General features: G+C 38.3%; 1 protein-coding gene and 1 pseudogene across 1 annotated transcript in view; one reads left to right on the top strand and one right to left on the bottom strand.

Annotated features, from left to right (window-relative positions):
- The window catches only part of Cntn5 (contactin 5), a 1166275-nt gene that overhangs the window by 393844 nt on the left and 748438 nt on the right, over positions 1-23993 (top strand). The gene's annotated exons all lie outside the window — the stretch shown is intronic.
- Positions 20015-20351, bottom strand: LOC116907834 (annotated as a pseudogene).

Genomic DNA, 23993 nt, shown 5'->3' with positions numbered 1-23993 from the left:
TTATAATACATTTGTTTAAATTACTTATCTCATTTTGATTTAACTTTGAAAATAGTATATATTGAGAAAATTATTCATTTCTTTTTAGATTTTTAAATTTGGTGGAGTACAGTTTTTTTTTTAAATCCTTATGTTTCTCTGAATTTCCTACATGACCGTTGCTATTTTCCTATGTTCACTTCTAATTTTGTTTAATTTGGATATTCTTTCTTGTGGTGATGCACAAACTTATTTCAATTTTCTTGTATCTGTTGCTATACATGACCTAGTATGTAGTATGTTTTGGAGAAAGTTCCATGAGTTGCTGAGAAGTTATACTCATTTTTGTTTGGTAAATATCTTTTCGGTTCATTGGTTTGTAACATCAGTTAGTCCCAGCATTTCTTTGTTTAGATCTTCTGATGTGCCTATTAAACTCTCTTACCATCCATATGCAGAGGTCAATATGTCATTTAAGCTGCAGTAGTGTATCTTGAGTGCCCTTGGGTATGGCACATAGATGTTAAGAATTCCAATGTACTCTTGGAGGAGTTTTCCTTTAAGTAGGGTCCTTTCCTGTTTCTTCTGTTTTTCTTTAAGTATAGAGTTTCCTCCCATATTTCTACTGATTAGTCTTGTTTTGACATCTATTTTGACAGAAAATAAGATTGCTCCACCAGCTTGTTTCTCAGGTGTGTTTGCTTGGGAATGAGAGCACAGAGTGAGGAAAAGCTGCAACAAATCTACCTCAGACCTGAAGATGAGACTGGAAAAACTGACCTGATTTCCCCTATCAGAGTGTCCTTGGGTTTCCCAGGGAGTGGCTGCTGGGGTTAGGGGATTGACTATAGCAATGATGTGGGGATGGGTCTTCAGGAGGGAAGATTCCTGTCATCCCCTGGGGTTTGGAGATAAAGAGAGAGCAGTCTCTGTAGGTGTTCTGCTACAGAGCTGTGGATGAGACTAGAGGATTAGGGACTAGAGGGAGAGGTAAAGGCAATCTGTAGTCAGATTGTAAGTGCTTCCCTACAACAAGTAGCCTTTGACTCCCAGAGAAGATTTGTTGGAGTTGGGTGTTTGGATAAGTGACTGAGTCAGGGCCTGGAAGTTAGGAGGGGAAGATCTGTGTGGTCGACTAAAGGTAGTGTGTGGAAGAGAGCAGGCCTCAGAGAAAGGTCTGCCTCAGAAGCAGAATGAAATTCTGGAGGTTTCGAATTGGATGAGCAGAAGGAGCAACCCAGATAGGTCATTAGTCTACCTGCTTCCCTGCCTGGAGTAGCCTCCTTTTCCTTCTCGCTTTAACTTTTAAAAACTATAATTAGTTCCTAAGTTTATGTGTGTTTGAGTACATATGTCATGTAATACATGTAGAGGTCAAAAGACAACTTTTAAGAGTTGGTTCTCTCCTTCTCTGTGAGACTACAGGATCTAATTCAGGTTGTCAGGCTTTTGGCCAAGTGTTATTATTGACTAGCCCACCCCAGTGATTACATTTGAAGTCTGTTAAGCAGGCTGTGTGCCACAGCAGAGATGGGATTACAAAAGAATTAACATGTGACATTGTCTGAGAGTTAGAATATAGGAGAAATAATTGTATCTTTAGATGACCTGAACATAAAACATATGAATGTTTGATATATTTGACTCATTAAGGTATAGAAGTAAAATGTGAAATGGTGTGTAGAACCCAATCCTCCCTCAGTTTTGTTTTCTGTTTTACTGGTGAGTTTGGCATTGCCTGTGGAATGCTACTAGATATTTAACTGTTATTACAAAAAAGGTATAGAATAAGAAGCCAATAAAGCCTTGGTGGCATGTTTCCATTTATGAAAGAAGCAATAACAGTTTTATGGCTACTGATAAGTGAAAGGACTTAAGTGTTTTAGAGAGAATATATATATAAAATATATATATATATTATATATATATATATATGATAGTTGCAACTGAGTCTAACAACTGCTCTTATTAACATGTGCTTAGGCACAACCACTTAGGATCGGAATATCATTCCTGAAAAAACTGCCTCTCCCTCTTTTGATAGCCATTGGCTACCTATAGCTCCAGATTTATGAAATTTTGTTCGATTCCTGTTGGATTGTCAACCGCTGTGGTCATTGCACATCTTATGCCATTTTTATAAAGAATAAAGTTTTCATGAAGGTATTAGATAGCAAATATGAGTTTTGAAACATTCATGAAGAAAAGTTAAAATTTTAAGTAAAAACACTTTCTCCTGACTGGGTTACAATCACCGATAGATTTTACCCTTTTGCCTTTAAAAAGTGATTTTAAAACTCGTCAAATGCATCAACCTATGGCTTGCAACTACCAGAAATTGGCCAACCTACAATGACAAATATGACATAGGCTAACTGGGAATCTCACACTCTTTTTTAATTTGGGGACTTAGAATTTATCTCTATGCTTTGGAGACTATTTTTGTTAAAATGTGCAGAATAGTACTCTCAAATCATTCATTCCCAACATTAACTTCAGGAAGACATAAGCAATTATGTGCATGGTTGTTTGCAGACAGTTATAGCTGAACACTACAGACAACCTGAGTGCCCATCAACAGGTGCCAAGATAAAGAGATGTCTGTCTACTAGATGAGGTGCTGTTCAATAAGGTTAATGAAATGCTGGTCCATCAAAATAAAAACAAACCACGAGATTGAGGCAATAATAATTACCTGAGTAGAATTAATTCATAGAAAGAATATATAGTATCATAATACTACCTAGTTTCATTTGTACAGAATTATTTCAAAGACTTAGATACAGACACCGAAAATGAATACCTGATATCCAGGGCGTGTAGATGAGGTAAGTTGTTGGACATGGAGTGAGAACTAGTTGGGATTATCAGAGAATATAATGTGGGTGGGAGATATAAGAGTTACTTGTGTTATAGCAATGACTTCCCCTAGTAAACGTACACGAAACTCCCCGATGTGTATGCACATGCTGACACAACACTTTATCACTCACTTTTTTTTGGCCTTATCTTGCTTGGGACTTCACAGTCTCAGTGATAATCTTCACAGTCCCTATGTAGAGGTAGTTGGTTAATCTGCTCTGATCACCCCAGCTGTGACTGTGTAAGTTCCCTTGCTGCCCCTCAAAATGCTCTGGAGTCTCAAATGAAAGACAAATACAAGCAGCCGTCTATTTTAATATGCCTTAAACAGCGCAATGACTGGGTCACTACCAAGCTTCCATGTTGCTAATGCCCCCCTCTGATACTCCTGATTTATTACTTACTAAAATCTATATTGCATCTTTGTTACCTCAGACCCATACAGGAATGAGGGACTAGGGCCACTCTTCCCTAGCTCTTACATGATTGTAAGCTTTCTCTTCTATAGCCCTCAATCCTATACCTTATTCCTTTCCTCACTGTGGTGATCCTCCATACTTCCTCTTTGGTCCCATTGCTCACAAGTCCTAAAGTCCCACCTCTGTCCCTGCCCAACCATTGGCTGCAGGCAACTTTATTCATCAATTGTAGCCAGCTGGGGGCAAGGACCTCACTGTCTCACATGCAATTTTGAACCCATAATGCAAGCACTGAACCAAATCCACAACATTCCTCTGTGCATGATGTTCTCCTGTCATTTTTTTTTTTTGTAGAATAAGTCTTTAAACATAGAAGGTACAGTAACTTTCAAATTAATCTCAGTGCTTCGGGTCACTTACACCTAGTTTCTGTGTGTTTTAAGCTAAATATGATGACTAGTGCTTATGCTGCTAGCAATTAGGAAGCAGAAGCTGGAGGATTGTTAAAAGTATGAAGCCAGTCCATACTTGGACTATAGAGTAATATCCCGCCACAACCACCCTTCAAAAATAATAAATTTCTTCTTTATTATTAAATGTTCATGGTAGTACCTTTTATTCCCACAAGAATGTGTGAAGACAATAGAGTATAACACAGTTAAATATGCCTTGCAGAATATACATGCCTAGGTCCTTGAATAAATTAAAAATACCTTTCTATATAAACATTCAGTCAATAACTATCATTGAAGGTTCCATACAGAACTATGATTCATTTTCTAGCTTCTTGAGGGTTTCAGAGCAACAGGGATTCCTGAGTGTAAAAGACCCTGCTCCACAGTGGTTTTACCAGCTTGCAATCTCACCAACAATAGAGGAGTGCTCCTCTTTCTGCACATCCTCAACAGCATCTGCTGTCCCCTGAGGTTTATTATCTTAACCATTCTGACTGGTGTGAGGTGGAATCTCAGGGTTGTTTTGATTTGCATTTCCCTGATGACTAAAGATGTTGAACATTTCTTTTAGTACTTCTCAGACATTCGTTATTTCTCAGCTGAGGATTTTTTGTTTAGCTCCGTTTCCCATTTTAGTAGGACTATTTGGTTCTCTGGAGTCTAACTTCTTGAGTTCTTTATACATATTAGATATTAACAATCTATTGGATGTAGGATTGGTAAAGATCTTTTCCCAATCTGTTGGTTGCCATTTTGTTCTATTAACAGTGGCCTTTGCCTTACAGAAGCTTTGCAATTTTGTGAGGTCCCATTTGTCAGCTCTTGATCTTAGAGCATAAGCCATTGGTGTTCTGTTCAGAAAATTTCCCCCTGTGGCCAAGTGTTTGAGACACTTCCCCAATTTCTCTTTTATTAGTTTCATTGTATCTGTTTTTTTGTGGAGGTTCTTGATCTACTTGGACTTGAGCTTTGTACAAGGAGATAAGAATGGATCAATTTGAATTCGTCTACATGCTGACCACCAGTTGAAACAGCAACAATTGATGAAAATGCAATCTTTTTTACACTGGATGGTTTTAGCTCGTTTTTCAAAGATCAAGTGACCATAGGTGTGTGGGTTCATTTTTGGGCCTTCAATTCTATTCCATTGATCTACCTGCCTGTCTCTGTACCAATACATACAGTTTTTATCACTATTATTCTGTAAGACACCTTCAGGTCAGGGATGGTGATTCCTCCAGAAGTTCTGTATGATTGAGAATAGTTTTCGCTTTCCTGGATTTTTTTGTTTGTTTGTTTGGTTTTGTTGTTGTTGTTGTTGTTGTTGTTGTTATTCTAAATAAATTTGCAAATTGTTCTTTCCATCTCTGTGAAAATTAAGTTGGAATTTTGGTAGGGATTGCATTGAATCTGGAAATCAATCTGGCGGTTCCTCTGAAAATTGGACATAATGCTACCTGAGGACCCAGCTATCTCACTCCTGGGCATATGCCCAAAAGATGCTCCAACTTATAGCAAGGACACATGCTCCACTAAGTTCATAGCAGCTTTATTTATAATATCCAGAGGCTGGAAAGAACCAAGATGTCCCTCAACAGAAGAATGGATATAGAAAATGTGGTACATTTACACAATAGAGTACTACTCATCTATAAAATCAATGACTTCATGAAATTCATAGGCAAACGGATGGAACTAGAAAATATCATCCTGAGTGAGGTAGCCTAATCACAGAAGAACACACATGGTATGCATTCACTGATAAGTGGACATTAACCCACAGCTTGGAATACCCAAGAAACAATTCACAGACCTTATGAAGCTCAAGAAGAAAGAAGACCAAAGTCAGATGCTTCAGTCCTTATTAGAAGCGGGAACAAAATAATCACAGGAGGAAATACAAGGACAATGAGTGGAACAGAGACTGAAGGAAAGGCCATCTAGAGACTGTCCCACCTGAAGATCCATCTCATATGCAGCCACTAAACCCAGTCACTATTGCTGATGCCAAAAAGTGCTTGCTGACAGGAGCCTGATATGGATGTCTCCTGAGAGACTCTGCCAGACCCTTACTGATACTGATTAAGATGCTTTCAGCTAACCTTCAGACTGAGCATGGGGATCCCAATGGAGGAGTTAGAGAAAGGAGTGAAGAACCCCATAGGAAGAACAACAATGTCAACCAATCAGACCCTCTAGAACTCCTAGGGACTAAACCACAAACCAAGAGTACACACGGGGGGTACCCATAGCTCCAGTCCTATATGTAGCACAAGATGGCATTGACTGGCATCAATAGGAGGAGAACCCCTTGGTCCTGTGAAGCCTCTTTTCCCTAGTGTAGGGGGTTGCCAAGGTGTTAAGGTGGGAGTGGGTCAGTGGGAGGGGAACCATCCTCACAGAAGCAGGAGAGGGAGGATGGGAGTCAGGGTAACCTGGAAAGGGGATAACATTTGAAATGTAAATACATAAACTATCCAGTTAGAAAAAAGAGCCTGCTCTAAGGTGTGTTTTCTCTTATAATGCACATTTTTCTTTGCTATATGCTTTTTCTGATTCTGTGATACCTTTTTTTCTGAATACATAGTTTTTCTTTTTTTTTTCCCATCTTTATTAACTTGAGTATTCCTTACTTACATTTCGATTGTTATTCCCCTTCCCGGTTTCCTGGCCAACATCCCCCTAACCCCTCCCTGTCCTCTTCTCTATGGGTGTTCCCCTCCCCATCTTCCCCCCATTACCGCCCTCCCCCCAACAATCACATCTACTGGAGGTGCAGTCTTGGCAGGACCACGGGCTTCCCCTTCCACTGGTGCTCTTACTAGGCTATTCATTGCTACCTATGAGGTCAGAGTCCAGGGTCAGTCCATGTATAGTCTTTGGGTAGTGGCTTAGTCCCTGGAAGCTCTGGATGGTTGGCATTGTTGTTCATATGGGGTCTCGAGCCCCTTCAAGCTCTTCCAGTCGAATACATAGTTTTTTCATATTAGCATATTCTACAATATTGCACAGTCTTGGCTGAGCATATCCCCTTCTTTAAAATGTTGAGCTTGATGTATAACTATGTTATAATATCTGGTTATGTTAGTGTAATAAATGATAAGTGAGTTTATTTCACTTCGTGATTAGTATAGGTTTCTAAGCTGATTGGACTGATGTCTAGTACCTCAAGTACTTTTTATTGATGCTGCTCAAGACATAATTTAGTAATAATTATAACCAGTGACACAGGAATTGTGACTGTTGTAATTGAACAACTGAATATTTTATGTAATCTGATTCCTCAGTGTGATTCTTGATCACCTTCCCAGCACTGCAGTTCCTGTGAGTCAGTACTGCTCTGTTGATACTAGGAAGCATTGAGACTAGAGGCACTCCAGGGATTCTTCAAGTCCCTTCCTTAACTCAGTCAACAGAACTGACAGATGCTGGAACATATTCATTGAGAAAGCTCAGTAGAAATAATAGCAGTGGGGAGAGATATAATGAAGTGTTGTCCTTTCTCTTCTTCTACATGTTACACGTTAGCAAAAATGTCAACAGTAACAGCGTCAGTTTTTTAACAGATCTCCTGAACATTAGACTGATATACCCTAAAATAAATCCTGACTTTCTGGATTTCATTAATGCAAATTGATTCTTAATTAGTTCCAATTAGCATGGTGATGAGTGGAACATAAATATTTGAAGTCTATCATTCTTTGTGAGGAATTCATCTGTAATAAGGCTGTTATCATTCAGTAAGGAGAAAGCTAGAGCTGAAGCCCTGCAGGATACTCAGGCTTGTGGAATATATTCCCCTGATTTACTATCATACCAGTCCCACGATTGCCTTCGACTGCCTACCAGTTCACAGGAAAACTGAGGATTTGCAAACTAGGTTAAAGGGACTACAGGCAAAGAGTCTAAGGAATCTGACTTTTGATGAAGAATTCGAGTCATGAACTGTAACACGCCTGATAGTTCAGACCAGTACATTCACTTTCTAATAGCCATGGAATATTTGAGACTGGATCAGCCCTCCACAGTTATAGAGAGAAATACAAACTTCTTAATATTCTGATCACCATTCTACACAATTTTTAAATATTCATTGAACTAAAAGTGCTTCAGGCATCTGCAAGGAAAACTCTACACTCTTTATTTGTGAAGTTACAAATTAACTCTGATACTCTTAAGTAAATCTGAATACCAAAAGACAAAACATTCACTGAGTTTTCACCTTCCTGGACCTAGAGTCCTGCCTCATTACATGGCTGCATACATTGGGAAGTATTGTTTTAAAATGAAACTAGCTGATTTTTTTTTAATAAAAATATCACATTCAATAATGTTAATCAAACAGAATATAAAACAGAGTGTGTCCTTTAGGAGGTGACATTATGATGAAGACAGTGCAGTTTTGATGCTCTATTTATTGCAAGCTTTAACTAGGTCTGCAGTTTTTTCCCATGATGCAATAAGAATATAGATCTATCAAGAGATGTGGCAAGAAGAGTGTATCTTAGCCAGGAGAAGTGTGCTAAGCATCCTTTGGACTCCATTAGTGATTTCTCTGCTCAGCATATGCACTGGGGGAGCATCCTGTTCTGCCTTTGAGCATAATCACAGACTTTAAAAGGATGCTCCTTTTCTAAGATTAAGCAGCTGTTCCTTCTAGGGGAATCGGGGATAAACGAGCACATGTTCACACTGGAATGAGCTGGTATAATCCTAAATACTCCATTATTTTTAAAGATATACAGATTTTAACTTCATATCACATATTTTTATTTATGTTCTACATTGAAGTTGTTCAACATAAGTATGCATAATCAAGCAGCAAGATATATTTAAATATGCCTTATAGGTCAAAGTAAGCCTATATGCCCTCTGTGTACTGAAGCTAAGACTTCTTGATGTTCTGAAATAGAAGAAGAAAGTAGAATGTTTCTTTAGGGTGTCAGTTAGGCACCCACCCACACACTCTTGGTGTTGGAAAGTTTTGGCCAAAGTTGTTTACTGACTATTACTAACTTCAGATCTTATCAGGAAATGAAAAATAAATCCATCTGGGTTATCTCGAGATTATAAGATACTGAATGCTTTTCCACATGAGCAAACTGTAGCCTGCGGGAATGATCTTCATGGGAAGCTTTAAATAGTGAAGTCAACCATCACTAATAGGGATCGGTTGCCATCTCAGTTAACTTCAAAAGTCTCAAGGCCCAAAGGAAAGCTACAACAGCAAGCCTGACCATTGTCTGGCTTTAGTCCTTTCCCTTTTAATGATAAATTAACATCTACAGAGGTTTGGTTTGCTTAAGTTCTTAATGTCTTTTGGCCCTATACAGAACGCCATGGATAAATATCCAGATATTTACTAGTTTTTACAAAATATTTTTATAGCTTGAGGTATCAGAAACATACAGAGATAAATCTTGTGCAGAAATGAGTAATCTATATACATGAACAAAAAAGTCTGGGACAGAGAGATGGCTTGGTGGTTAAGAGGACTTTGTACTCTTCTCACGGATCTAACACCCCTGTCAAGCACTTCATAGCCTCCTGTAACATCTGCAGGGATACAGAACCCTCTTTGAACTCCTTATGTAACCATATACATGTGTCATACACATATACACATGCATACATACATACATCATTCATACACACACACACAATAAAAATATAACAAAGTCCTTTAAAATTGCAAATAAAAGGAAAAGTCAGGATTTTTTTTACTAAACTAAAGCATTGTTCCAAGAAGTTTAAATATTGTCTAAGTTTAGCAGAAGCATTTTTAGTGATGTAAGTAACAGAAATGTCTGTATTTTAAACTCAAAACTGAAATGTTACAGAAAAATCAAAGACTAAAGAACTTGCAGATTTAAAGACATATTCAAATTAAATGTACAGACAGAGCTTTTAAAATACTTTCTTTCTTTGGTGACAGAATTTGGCTTATTTCTAAAGCATGTGGCTAACATCCATATGGCCTTAAAGTTCAGTCCTCAGCACCACAAAAATAGTCAGTAAGTAAATAGGTACACTGTTTTCACCACCTCATAGGCTTGAATTCTCAAAGAGTAACATGCTGACAATTACAGTGTATTGCTTTAAGTCTCCAGGAGCCCAGGATGGCCATCATTGATGACATGATCATTGCTATGCCTTGCAACTGTGCTTCTGCAAGTACCATTCTACAAGCTGCAGATATATATTCTGTAACCACAATAAGTACATTTTATATTTACAGTAATGCTACTAACAAAAACTAGAAGAAATACAGACTTTGCAATAAATACCATTCTCAAACTGCAATAAAAAGTAACACAATAATAACTCACAATGATATTTTATAACTCCATAAAACACCCATCTGCTTCCCACAGATAAAATGTCTTCCAAAGCCAATCAGGGAGTAGATGGAGTCTTCATTCAGAGCTTAAATTTGAAATCAAAGTTGCTCCATAATCTTGTTAGAAATGAAGTTGGTTATTACTTTCAAGTTCCCTCTGTCTGGATCACACTCCTACCCCACTATTTTGACTTGGCTTGACACAAGCTACCTTTCAGGTGCAACATCAACAGAATCTTTGCTTGATCAAAACTTTGTCGTCACCAATAAGAAGATAGATTAGGCAAGGATGAAGAACATATGTAACTATTCTCATACACATCAGTGAGATAGAAAGCCCATGTTCCTATGATCTGCTTAATATCACTACACGCGATTTTTTATATACAGATATCATCTAAGATGTAAAATCTTCAACAGCTCCAAGCATATACTAAGTACATAGCAGGTTAAGTGTCCATGATAATGTACCTAGTTTCCTGTCATTATCAGAGCCACATTACAATTAGCATAAGCTTGGGTTTTCCTCTTCCTGGAAAGATGATTTCTATCCAGACAGGGATTTGCTACTCTCTTTTGTTTGACTCAATATTCTTGATTCCTGTGACACACATAAACCAGGATAAATAGGCCAAGAGATCATTACACATAGTAGACAGAATGTAGATGAACTAGTTCCAACTAACTCACAGGGACTGAGGTGGAAATTTGCATGTCTAAATAACCCAGCGCTAAGAAGGTGCTGCCTGCCATAGATAAAGAAACCATCCAGGCTCACTCTTCACTGACAGGAGAAGCTCAACATTAGTCAAGTCCCATATGTAATTTCTTCCCCCTGCAAGTTTTTGTGAAAACACAAAAATGGAGAGAGTTGTTCCAGTTCGAATGTGAAATGACTCCACATATTCATGTGACTGAGTACTTGGCCACTAAGTGGTGGTGCTGTTCTGGGAGTTTCTGGAAGATTTAGAGGGTAAGAATTCAGAGGAGGAAGTTGGTCACAAGATGAGTCTGGAGGTTGATAACACAGCTGAAATTCTTGTCTGCTCTCTCCCTCCTCATTTGCCTGCTCTCATGCTTCCTCTGAGGTGGTCCATATCCTCTACCATGTTTCCTCTCAACCTGCTTGGTCACAAACCAGAGTCTGAATGCTGCAATTCCCAGATGAATCAAATACTCAAGACAGTTTATAAATTAAATCTGTCTTATGAAGTTACAAACATTCTAAAACATTTGGCTTAGCAATTTATAAAAACCTCTAGACTGCTCTAGAAATGCTGAGATAATCCACCTTTGGCTCTGGCCTTGCATCTCAGCAGTTCACGGTAACAGCACCTGTATCCAGTCCTTTGCATTCACTGAGCTTTGTAAAAATTCTGTCTCAATCCTGGGAACTTGCCCCTGTGTCACTGAGGCTCTAATTCCTGATGTGACATTTCTATTAACTCAGTATTTTGTCATTTCCTTTTCTTTGAGTTTCTATACCATTTCTTTTTCCTGTACAATCCTTTCTCTAAAGTTCTTTCAATGACAATATTTACACTGAAATTTTGTAACAAAGTGGCCTAATATATTCAAAATCCTATACTGTCATCATAGATTAATGTTGTTTGATGTTATAACTAGTATTTATAAATTTTCATTAACGCTGTATTTCCTAGGCTAGGGATATAGCTCAGTAACAGTGAATTAGTCTACAGTGTATAAAGGTCTTGGTTCGATAGCAGTGTACACATAACCAAATGCACGTACCATCTGTCTATATGCCATATTGTATGTGTGTGTGTGTGTGTGTAAATGCATGACACCATGAGTGCTTATATATGCACATATAGTAAAGCATTTGTTATTATACTCAAATATGAGTAATTTTAAAACCTCTTTAATTTTGATCCAGTATTTACCTTCAAGTTTTTAAAGTATTTGATATTTACAGGCAATTTGTAAGGCAAATGGATTAGCTATCTGTACACACACCTGAACTTTGTAATTTTCTCCTGGTGACACCTGTTGCTATGTAGTAAATCTTCAGGAGAATTCTCCTAACTCCAAATTCATGGCTGCATCAGCAAAACCACGCTGACTTGTCAATCCCAAGTGTCAAGAAATATTATTAGAGTTATTTACTGCTCTTATAAGAGGTTCTCACCGAGAGCTATTCACTAAAGCCACGTATAAAAATGTATAGAGTATCTCATAGGGTTCAAGCCAAAGATATTCTCTCATATTCTGCTTCTTCTTAAAAATTGGCTTTCCCCATCCAAATGATTCTGAAAACAGTGTTTAGAAGCCCTGAGCTACATTTTAGTAGATTTTTAATCCTTTTTCTAACCTAAATTGCTTTCGAGGTTTCATTTGTAACTTTAGTCAGCTGTGAAAATATATCGTACAAAGGAAATATGATCTCAAAAACTCTTTCCCTTTACTCCCGTCCAGATAGGTCCCGTGTTTAATCATTAGTGATTAGTCTCCCTCTACTCTCCGACCTGAAGACTTCCTTGAACGCCCTGAAATCTCTCCCTGAAGCGATGCATGTTGTCCTTTGCTCGTTTATTCCCAGTGAATAATACCACTCAAATCTAGCTGTTTATACTTCTTTAGTCAGTTCCTTTTTTTGTCATCCAGTTTTTAAAATTTGGACCACCATAGGCTTCTTAAATAATCCCTACATTAGTGTATATCTTGATCCTTTAGTTCCTGTTCCACTCTGAACAATGCCACTTTAATTTGCAAACTTAAGCAACCAATTCCATCTTTATTTCTCTCACTAACAGGTCTGGAACCTGAAAGAGATGAGGCAAACTTCAAAGTACACTAACAGCTCTGTAACTGCATAGTACACTAACACAGCTCTGTAACTGCATAGTACACTAACACAGCTCTGTAACATATATCACCCTTGGTCAATGACGCCTGCACTTCATAGTACACTAACAGCTCTGTAACATATGTCACCCTTGGCCAATAATACCTGCACTGCATAGTATACTAACAGCTCTGTAACATATATCACCCTTGGCCAATCACGCCTACACTTTTGCTTGCAAATTATACGTAATAGAAAAATTCTACTTGTCATCAATACCCGCTTAAGGGTATTGACCCTCAGATGTTTTTCCAGATGAATCAGATACTCAGGAAACCTGGACTATATCAATGAGGAGCTTATATGTGGCAAAGTTTGGTTGCCAAGTTATCTTTCCTTGAGGCTTGACTTGCTTGAAAGACTGACCCTCTGTCCTCTGTTTTAGAACTAGAGTGGCAGAGCCACCATAAGTCTAGAATGTTGGCTAACTAGCATAGGGGCTATAAGGAAAAATGTGATTTATGGCCGAGGAGAGGAGATACATTTATCAAACTTACCAGAACATTTTCTATCCGTAGACAAACGATAAGAAAAGCCAAAGAAAAATAAGTAAACAAATAAAAACGTATACTTTTGTACATGCAGTAGTTCATTTGAGGTCTGTTTTACTCTGAAGGAAAAATACAATGTGTTTTGATGAATGATGATAAAGATGACTCAGTTGTCTGCCATTTGCTTTAAGACGCATCAAAATATAAAGAATGGATATGACAAATGGATTTCAAATATGCCACAGGCAAATATGGTCAGTCCTAGATATCTTATCTTATTGCTGTGAAGAGACAGCATGACCATGGCAACCTTATAAAGGAAAAACATCGAATTGTAGCTGACTTAAAATTAAGAGGTTTAGTCCATTATCATCCTGACAGAAAGCAAGGTTGCATGCAGTCAGACATAGCGCTGGAAGAGCCGAGTGTTCTACATCCAGATCCACAGTCAGCAGGAAGAAAGAACAGCCATACGGGGCCTGGCCTGGCCTTCTGAAACCCCAAAGCCCACCCTCAGTGACACACTTCCTCCAATAGTGTCACTCCCCGTGAGCCCATGGAGCCACTCTTATTCAAACCACACACTAACGATAAAACCTAAGTGCCAGCTGGATTAGTGTTTACTCTAAAATTAACTGAATTTAGCTGTGAATTTGAAAACTCTTAGAAAAGGATGTTGGAGAAGGTGCTATGTGGAGCATAAACTCGGACAGATAGTTTGAAAACTCGTCAGTGTTTCCATCAACACAATGGGCCCCAACCTTCCAGTTTTGGAGCATGCGGCCTGCTTGCCCTCCCAATCTAAGCTCATTTCTACAGACGCCAGCAAAGTAACTCCTAAATTAATGGGCCATCCTTTAGAAACCTGCTTGTACATTACCAGCAAATAACAAAATTTTGCTTTAATGTGTTTCTAACAGAAAAAATACCCACACTTTATCCACGTTCTGGCTGCTGTAGGCTGTGCTGAGTTTCAAGGAAAGACTTGCCCATGAGGTAGAATCCAGTATTCTTGCAGACAGGATCATTCTCAGTTTTTCTGTTTATTCCCTCACTGAGGGTATTTTCTTTCCGTATTCCTTTCTGAAGTTACCCTTTACTATTTCCAGTCATTTTGACCATTTCTTCATCTTTATACCTCCAAGTAATAAAACAGGTTAGGAAAGTGACATGTGGTTTTGTTTGTGTCTTTCCAAGGCCCCTGCATGTAAATGACTGTATCCAGCACTGATATCCCCATTAAACTAATCTCTTCAGAAAGCATAAGCCTCAAGTTAATCACACATAATAAAGCTGGTACATAATATAAATATTTAAATTCATTAATGTTCCTAGAATAGGTAATCCTGACACATCTTTCAGTTTAAAAAAATAACTTATTTTGTCTCTTTCCAAAAATATTTTGTTTTTAAGCAAAGAGATGATTTTTATATGAAAATGTCTTCTTTTCCCCATGGAGACAGTTGTTTTTCTCTTATTTACACTCACTTTGCTGTTTAGTTAAAAAATAAAAACAGCTTTTGCTTATCAAAAATGACTGCTTCGGGAGCTGAGTTTCCTCTACTGGTTTCTGAAGCTACAAATACTGGTTCCCAACTATTGCTAACAAACACAAGACATTCACTGACACCAGTAGAAATAAAATGTCATTTAAAGAACATTTTTTGTAACATACAATGAAAATAATTTCTTGATGTGCTGAGTAATTGCTCTCTGGCTATTGTAACCAAAAAAGTTGTATGTAGCTATAATGTTTAAATTCTATATAAATTAAACCTTTGGATCTTTCTATGGGGCAGTTATACACTTTTTCAAGTGAGCATTAGCAAACTACATGCTTAAGATTAAAGCTTAAGTGGAGGATACTCATGATTACTCTGTTAATGTACCATTAAGCAAAATGAGCAATTTTTGATTTAAGGATTGATAGTTTAAGAAGGGCAATGAATTGAAAGATATTTGTACAGTGGCAGGAGAGCTGGGTCATTACCATTACTTAAATTCTATCACCAAATTTTACCCTTCTCTATGAGCACTTGCCTTAGAAAACTATTAAACATTTTATTTCAATAGTCTAGGAAGATTGCCATAACATGTTTTTAAAAACTAGGAACGAAGGCTTTCTTGTGGCACACCTTATTCTAAGGAATCTGTCATGGTTGTCTGTTTTGTTTTGTTTTTTTTTGTTTTTTTTTGTTTTGTTTTGTTTTGTTTTGTTTCAAGTTGACACAAGCTCAAGTCATTTGGGAAGATAGAGCCTCCACGGAGAAAGTGGCTCTACCTTCCTGGTCGGTGGGTATGCCTGAGAATTACTATCCTGACTAATGACTGATGTGGAAGATCCATCCCAAAGAGGGATGGGATTAACCCTCTGCAGGTGGTGCGGGCTGTATAAAAAGGAAGCAGAGCAAGTCAGTAAGCAGCATTCCTCCATGACCTGTATCATAGTAGCAGCATTCCTCTATGACCTGTATCTTAGTAGCAGCCCTCCTCCAGGTAAGGAGGACAGTGTCTAAGACATTCTATCTTTGGAGCTTGTATTAGATGCAGTTCTAAGTTTTAGAGAACGTTGATATCCCTGCATGAAGCCTCTTACAACTTTACTTAAAATTAAGACGGTTTTGATTCCATTTTATTATGCCCTCCCTTACAATCGCATATATTTTCAAAACAATAAGATGAATGCATGCATATTATTATTTATTATCATAGCACTACTTGAGGGAGTCTGTTCTTTCCTTCAATATGAGGTTTGGAAATTAAACTCAAGCTGACAGTTTTGGTGGCAAATACTTTTCTCCCACTGAAATATCCTACCAGCCTGCCTATCATTAGTCACATATTGAGCTTAATTTATAAACTATCACATCTTGGGGGATTGTTGAGGTCTTGAGTGAATGTACATCACTGGCATGAGTCTGGTTGTATCCTAGGACACCAGTGCCTCAGAGCCACAGAAATGATAAGGTCTTTCCTGGTCTGAATACAGAAGGCACCAATAATTTATTCCACATCCAGAATGATGATGGCCTCAGTTTGCCCTCAAACAAAGGCATCCCACTGAAATTCACTAACCTCCTCCTTACTTAACCCTTTTATAGTAAAACTGCCTAGTTGTTAACATATATAATAAATCCGCTGAGTTTCTGAGCAGCTGGTTGTCTCCATCAGAGAATTTGTCCCACATGACTCCAGCTCTTTGGTACATATGTGTGTGTGTAGTTTCTTCCTTCTCCTTTGCAACAGGAAGTTCAATATCAGAGTTGTGAGGATCAATTTCCTGTATATAGGAAAGCCATAGTTTATACAGAGGTTTATACAGACTTTGAGCATTCATGAGAGATCATAAACTGTGTCTCCCTAGACCAAGGTGAACCAGTGTCTGTGTGTGTGTTTAATTAATATAGTGTCTATGCAGCTTAGCTAATTTATGCATCCATGTGAAACTGGAAAATTTGAGCATATTTTTCACCTCATTCCTTTTTCTTAGACAGGGTCTTACTATGAAGCCCTGGCTAGCCAGAATCTTATTAGGCAGACCAGGTTGGCATGAAATTCATAGGGAACCACCCACCTACCTCTTCTTCCTAAGTATTAAGATTAAAGATGTGTGTCAACATGTCTGGGCAGAACAGGTGTTTTTGAATGGTATAGATGGAATTTTTCGCAAAGGAGGTAACAATCCAATGACAGCAAACACATTCATAGCAAATGTAGTCAATACATGTTACCATAGTCAATACAAATGACCATAATCACTACCTTTCTTGAATATCAGCCATGTGGGGAAAGGAAGCCATGTGGCTCATTTCGACCACAGACAAGCATATACACTGTGAAAACAGACGTGAATCTCCATGTGCCTAGCGGCAGGTTTCACACTTCAGAGCCCCTGTGACTCCACATGCCACGCTTCACCGAGAGCTTTCCGATCGAGTGTTTCATAATTCTTTTGTTTGGTTTAAAATTGTGTGAGGGATTTCTTTTAGCCCCTCAACACTAAAGTGCTCAAATTAATCTAGAAATAGGGTAAAACCCATTCATCTAAGTGAGTGCAAGGTCAAAGCTGTATATTAAAATGTAAAACGGTAAATTAAAATTCATACCATTTTCTGGTTTGATGGGAAAATAGAGCACAAAAGAAACAAGTGGTATTAACCCTCTCTTTGGCTTGGCTAATTCTTCCTGTGTTCTAAGTATCTCTGAGAACTGAAGTAAACTGCTTTGAAGATTTGAAGTTCAGATTGCATGGAATGCTATTTCCCCCATGTTGTTAAGAAATATCAGCATCATGAAAAATAAATAATTTAAGTTATAAAGTTATCTTTGGTCACTTACAGCTTCTAATCAAAGAAACAGGTTCATATAATAGACTTTGGAGAAAGACACATTTGTTTATATAAAATTCCATTTAATTTTAGGTAATATGTCAAAATTTTAAAATACTAGAAAATATTTTAAATATTTACAGTTAAATATGTAAAGAGAATGAGTGGATTAATTTGCATCCGAGTAGTCCACTCTCCAAGGTAAAATCTAAATAACATAAATGATCGTTATGTAATTGTATCAGAACCTTTCTAATTTTAAATGCAAATGTGTAATGGTTTGAGCCCATAAAATAATGTTTTAGTACTTATTTTAATGTGCCAAATACCTCTAAGCATTCTATTTAAATATTCCCTTTTAAATTTTAAATAAATTATTTGCCCAAATCTTGAACATGGCAATCCTCCTAACTTTCTTTTTTTTTCTTTTTAAAAATTTTATTTATTTATTTACATTTACACTCCAGATTTTATTCCCCTCCTGATCCAATCGCTAGAGTTCCACATCCCATACCTCCTCCCCTACCTGAACCCCCAATCCCTGTCTCGACAAGGTGCCCCACCCCACCCACCCCACCAGGCCTCTAAACTTCCTGGTGCCTCCAGTCTCTTGAGGGTTAGGTGCATCTTCTCTGACTGAATCCAGACCTCTGCTGTATATGTGTTGGTTGGAGACCTTACCTCAACTGATGTATGCCGCCAGGTTGGTGATTCAGTGTCTAAGAGATCTCAGGGGTCCAGGTTGATTGAGCCTGCTGGTCCGCCTACAGGGTTTCCATCCTCCTTAGCTTCCTCCAGCTTTTCCCTAATTCAAACAGAGGGGCCAGCTTGTTGGGTCTTTTGGAGAGCAGTCATGTTAGGTCCCATTGTGTGAATGAGCCATAGCTTCAGTAATGGTGTCAGGTTCTGGGGCCTCCCCTTGAGCTGGATTCCACTTTGGGCCTGTTGCTGGACCTCTTTTTCCTCAGGCTTTTCTCCATTTCCATCCCTCCATTTCTTTCAGACAGGAACAATTCTGGGTCAGAGTTCTTGACTGTGGGATGACAACCCCATCCCTCACTTGATGTCTTGTCTTTCTGCTGGAGGTGGATTCAGTAAGTTCCCTCTCCCCACTATAGGGCCTTTCATCTAGGGTTCCCTCCCTTTGAGTCCTGAGAGTCTCTTGCTTCCATGGTCTCTGGTACATTCTAGATTGTCCTCTCAATCTCCTTCCCCCCAAGGTCACCTATTTTCATTCTTTCTGCTGGCCCTCAGGGCTTCAGTCCTTTTCCTCCACCCATACTAGATCATGTTCCCCTCTCTTCCCATCGCCATCCCCTTTCCCTCCCCCCCCTCTTTTTTAAGTAGCTGTATTACAGGAGTGAACATGTAATCCATTCAAAAGTTCTATTTAAAAGACTTCCACTAAAAGTTCCAAGTGATTAAACCAAATATGTTTGTCTACTGAATATGAGAAATTCAATAATAGTGTAATTAAATTTACTAAAACTATATTAATTTTGATTCCCAAAAGCAGGAATACATGTCTTGAGAAAAAGAATTCGTAAACAACCTGGACAGTATTTAGCTTTTCACATCTTACCAATAGATAATGACTATTCAAATATTCGAGTAAATTCATTCTGGAAGGCAAAAACAAAATAACAAAAGGCTGGCAACTTTATAATAGAATGAACAATTTTCCTCTACCTGAAAGGATTTTATAACCTGTGGCACATATTCGAAGTAAGAGATGACATTTAAGGCTATTGCCATTCCAGTTTAATCAGATTTGTGGCATTTTCATCCTCAGCTGTAATATTGGAGGCATGTTTTGTCTAGGATGCACTAACTACCTCTTGAAATAGTAGTTGTTTGTTTTTCTCTTGGAATAATATACCTTATAAGTTTGTGAGGCAGAAGCTAAAATTGGCAAAAGTGAAAGACAGAAAGGGTAAGAGGAAGAGAAGGAAATAAGGAGATTAACAGGAAGGAAGGAAGGAAGGAAGGAAGGAAGGAAGGAAGGAAGGAAGGAAGGAAGGAAGGAAGAAGGTGGAGGATAAGAGAGGGGAAGAAGGAAGAAACGAAGGAAAAGGAAGAGAGGGAAGGAAGGAGGGAAGGAGGGAGGTAAGCAAGGAAGGAAGAAAGGAGAAAGGAAAGGAAGGAAAGAAGGAAGTCCCTTGAATGGTTTCAATATAAAATCTGTGAGGTTTTTAAATTTGTGACAAGAGACAGAAGGGAAAATCTACTCATTTCAAGGAAATCCTCACTTAAGCTTCAGAGAGCCCCAAACACTTAAAACCCATGAACCTTCAGCCAATCATCCTTAGCCAGTCCAATCTCTATCAGGAGTTGGCATGTGTTCTCATACTGGTCATCTTGTAGATGAATTATTTCTCCATATTCTGGATGCTCAATTACAGCAAACATTCAGGCAAGTCTTTTTGAATTCCTTCACTGGTTTCTTTTTATCATAATCATCAGAGACCAGACAGTAGTAAGGGGTCTTCCTGCCATTTCTTTGTTGAATTCTTACATAGATTTAATCCTCTGTGCCAGCAGGAAGTAGGTTATCACCCTTACTTAGATCAGTAAAGTGGTCAAAAAATTGGAGGTTCTGGATAATGAACATACAATGTGATTCCTTTTCTTTAGTGGGTACAGCTTCTGAATGCAGCTGCAGAAGACGTCAGGCAGTATGTGGGGTGGGGGGAGGTTAAAAATTAAGTAGAGGGAAGTGAGGAGTTTGTGGGTAGAGTCAACTGAGTCCTACTCAGTGGAATCTCAGTGACCAAGACTTGAAACATTTCTAGTATATGCATTGTGAAATAAAGAATGCTCAACCTTTTATAACTATTCTATCCCTAAGACTCAGGACTAATCATAAATAAAATAAATTCAAATGAGTATGTTTACATTATATGAGCATTTCTTTAAGTGAAATTTCAAAGGGTAACTGTGAAAACTAATCAGTCAGTACCACTTACAGATTCAGTCTCCTTAAATAAAGACAATCCCTGGATAGGCTCAGATGAGTGTTAAGTATGATTTCTGGCTCTGTGTACTGACAGCCTACCAGCTCTCCACCTGAATTTTACTTTAGGTTTGCAAATTTCATTTCTGATGCTTTGCTTCCTAACTGTTCTAGAAGTTGGTCATAATCTTCCCTTGGCTATGAATAGGTTTTGTGGTAATCTAACCACAGTAAAACAGAGCCCTTAGTGCAAAGGGAATGAAAGAGATCATAGCGTGAGCCACGGATTAGTGACCCTGGCTTAGGAAGATGGAACCAATTTTCCTTCAAATAGTATGTTCCACCCAGGAGTTTATTACATGAAACGCTCAGAACAAAGTTGCCAGGAGAACATCAGACAGATAGGTTCCAGAAGAGGAAGGGGTTCTGATCACTGGTGCCAGGTGCTCTCTGAGGATGCTCTTAGCTGCTGAGCTGGGGAAAGCCAGTGATCTGCTAAGCAGATACTCCAGAAGCTAACTATGAGCATCGGAGAATGTGAGGTCAGAAAAAGTCAGAGGGTGTGAGGTCAGATAAAGGTCTAAGGATGTCTGGTCAGTAAAAGGTCAAATATGGCCAGGTCAGACAAATGTGGACCAGGAAAAGATTCTAAGTGAAATAAAGCAGGTTCAGGATAACCTAATGGAGGGTCTGCATAACTCCCACTCCCCTCAATTGCAGTTCTCAGCAGTCAGCTTTGTCGACTATTCAGCAAAGTACGTGTGTGTGTGTGTGTGTGTATGTGTGTGTGTGTATGTGTGTGTGTGTATGTGTGTGTGTATGTGTGTGTGTATGCATGTGTGTATATGTGTGTATGTGTGTATATATGTGTGTATGTGTATGCGTGTTGTATGTGTGTATATGCATGTGTGTGTATGTGTGTGTATATATGTGTGTGTATGTGTGTGTGTATGCATGTGTGTGTATGTGTGTGTGTGTGTGTGTGTGTGTGTGCAGGGGTCTATCCATGTGCTAAAGATATATATGTGTATATAGAGGTCAAAGGACAGTTTGTGTGCATTTGTCTTACAAACCCCTCAAATTTTTCAGACTTCCAGCACTCCTGCTTGCTGCCAGTAACCCAGAAAAACTGCACGCTCTTACACAGAGCCCTGTGCAGGGCATTTGTAGGTGCTTTATCAGTTGTTGCTGAAACTTGGAAACAAAGTATCTTCAGTAGTAGACTGTGTGAAGATAAGCCAGTTCATCAGGACTGCAGGATGCTGAGAAAACAGAAAGCATTGATGAAATCTCAACACAGGAGACCAGATGAAAGAGACCAGGCTGAAAGGCTACATGCTGTCTGTTTCCAGCAACATTTCTGAAAAGCCATAGCTTATCAATAGTAAATAGATTAATGTTTCTTGGAACCCTGGGAGAGATAGATAAATAGGTAGAAAACAGGGTGATTAAGGCAGAGTAACTATTCTCTGTGACGCTCCAGTGATGGATGAATTTCATTTACATCCTTTTGAAAACCCATACACGTACGATGACAGTATGTGCTCCATTGTAAAGTGTGATGCTTGGGGGACAATGAGTGTAACTACAGGTTCATCATTTGTAATGAGGGTGTAACAGTGGTCTGTAATGGACATTGATAATGGGAGCAATGCCTGAATGGGGAAAAGAACACAAAGAAACTCAAACTTTTGTTCAATTTATCTGTGGGTCAAAAGAAGATTAAAAAGTTGTCAAGATTTCTTTATAAACGAAGGCCTGAATTTAATTCCTGGAACAGACAGGATGGAAGAAGAGAATTGATTACTGTTTCTCTCTCTCTCTCTCTCTCTCTCTCTCTCTCTCTCTCTCACACACACACACACACACACACACACACACACACACACAGTGATTTTAATACCATAACTTTTAAAAATGAAAGCTCCTGGATAGATCACAGTGACTAAGATGAATTCAAAACATCAAGTATACAAAAAGAAAACTAAGTTTCTGTCTTAAGGAAAGCAATGCTCTTTCTGACTGATGCTATGACTAAGGATGCGTGAGAACTGTTTGATTGCTCGAGGTGGAGCTTTTCAATTAGTGAAGTCACTGGTGACTGTGAGTGATTACTTCCATAAAGGTAAAATATTGCACGTGTTGACAGTATACCAGTTAGCTCTCATTGTATAGACCTCCTTTTCCTTGTTATTTCATTCTTGCTCCTGTTCAGTTTCCAGACTGGAGATATATTTCCCAGGAAGCCCTGTGAATGTCTACCTCAGCACTCTGCTTTCCAGCAGGAAGCTTCATTTGGTAACAAACTTTCATGGCTAAATGTAAAACTCTCATGAGAAAAGCCTAGCTTCTGAAGCAGGTCACTTGGCCCTCACTCAAGAAAGGAGAATCCTATGTCCAGAGGAAACCAATGTTCGTATTTTTCTTTAAAAAAAAAAAAAAGGATACTCAGGGAAAGAAGTAAGAACAAACAGTATTTGATAAGTTTCTTTGTTCACATTCACCAGAGTACATGAGTATTCAGAGTAAGTTTGGCTCTCCCTTTTGATTGGTCAGACAGCTTCCAGGATATCCAGGAGTTCAAAATTGTTTGAGTTACTGGCTCAGATCATAAAGCAGAGCAAAGCTCATGAGAATTAACCTCTGAAGCACTGCTTCCGAATCCATTTACGCTTCATTTGGTGAGCTTGACCAACAACTACTAGAAGTGCCATTATTGATAAAGATAAGATTAAGGGATGTGAATAATCATATTTCTTTGGCCACAGTTACTATAATTTCATACCAGCATTGCGTTACTCCAAATACTCCAATATTGAATCACTCCAATACTGAATACATATCATCTTAAGTTTGTGAATTCAGTTAACAACTTTAATGGAGAGAAGTCCTATTCTAGAGAATCAGAATAAGAAGAACAAAAATTAGAACATCATCAGTTAAAAATAAATGTGTATACACACACAGTCAGTAGTTGTATAGAGAATGACACAGGAGAAATAGAGGGGTGTCCTATGAGGTCTCCTCCCCAATGACAGAAAATTTGGAAGATGTTTGGGTCCTGAAATTTTGACAAAGTGTTCTTAAAAATCACATTTTCCCATGTTATCTATACAATTCATTATTAAAACAAAATACTGTGATATTTCCACACTTATGAAACTTTAGTAAGATTTAGTAAACATACTAAATTCCATTGCTTGTGTCCATTCTGATACTGTTTCTTTTATTAATGATTAATGATCATTTTCTGTAGGAAAGAGAGGTAGCTCAGGAGGTTTACCCCTGGCATTATCCTGT

The sequence above is a fragment of the Rattus rattus genome, chromosome 8 (assembly GCF_011064425.1).
Source record: "Rattus rattus isolate New Zealand chromosome 8, Rrattus_CSIRO_v1, whole genome shotgun sequence".
In the NCBI taxonomy this organism is placed as follows: domain Eukaryota; kingdom Metazoa; phylum Chordata; class Mammalia; order Rodentia; family Muridae; genus Rattus; species Rattus rattus.
The sequence above is the reverse complement of the archived record's forward strand: the minus strand, read 5'-3'. Positions and strand labels throughout refer to the sequence as shown.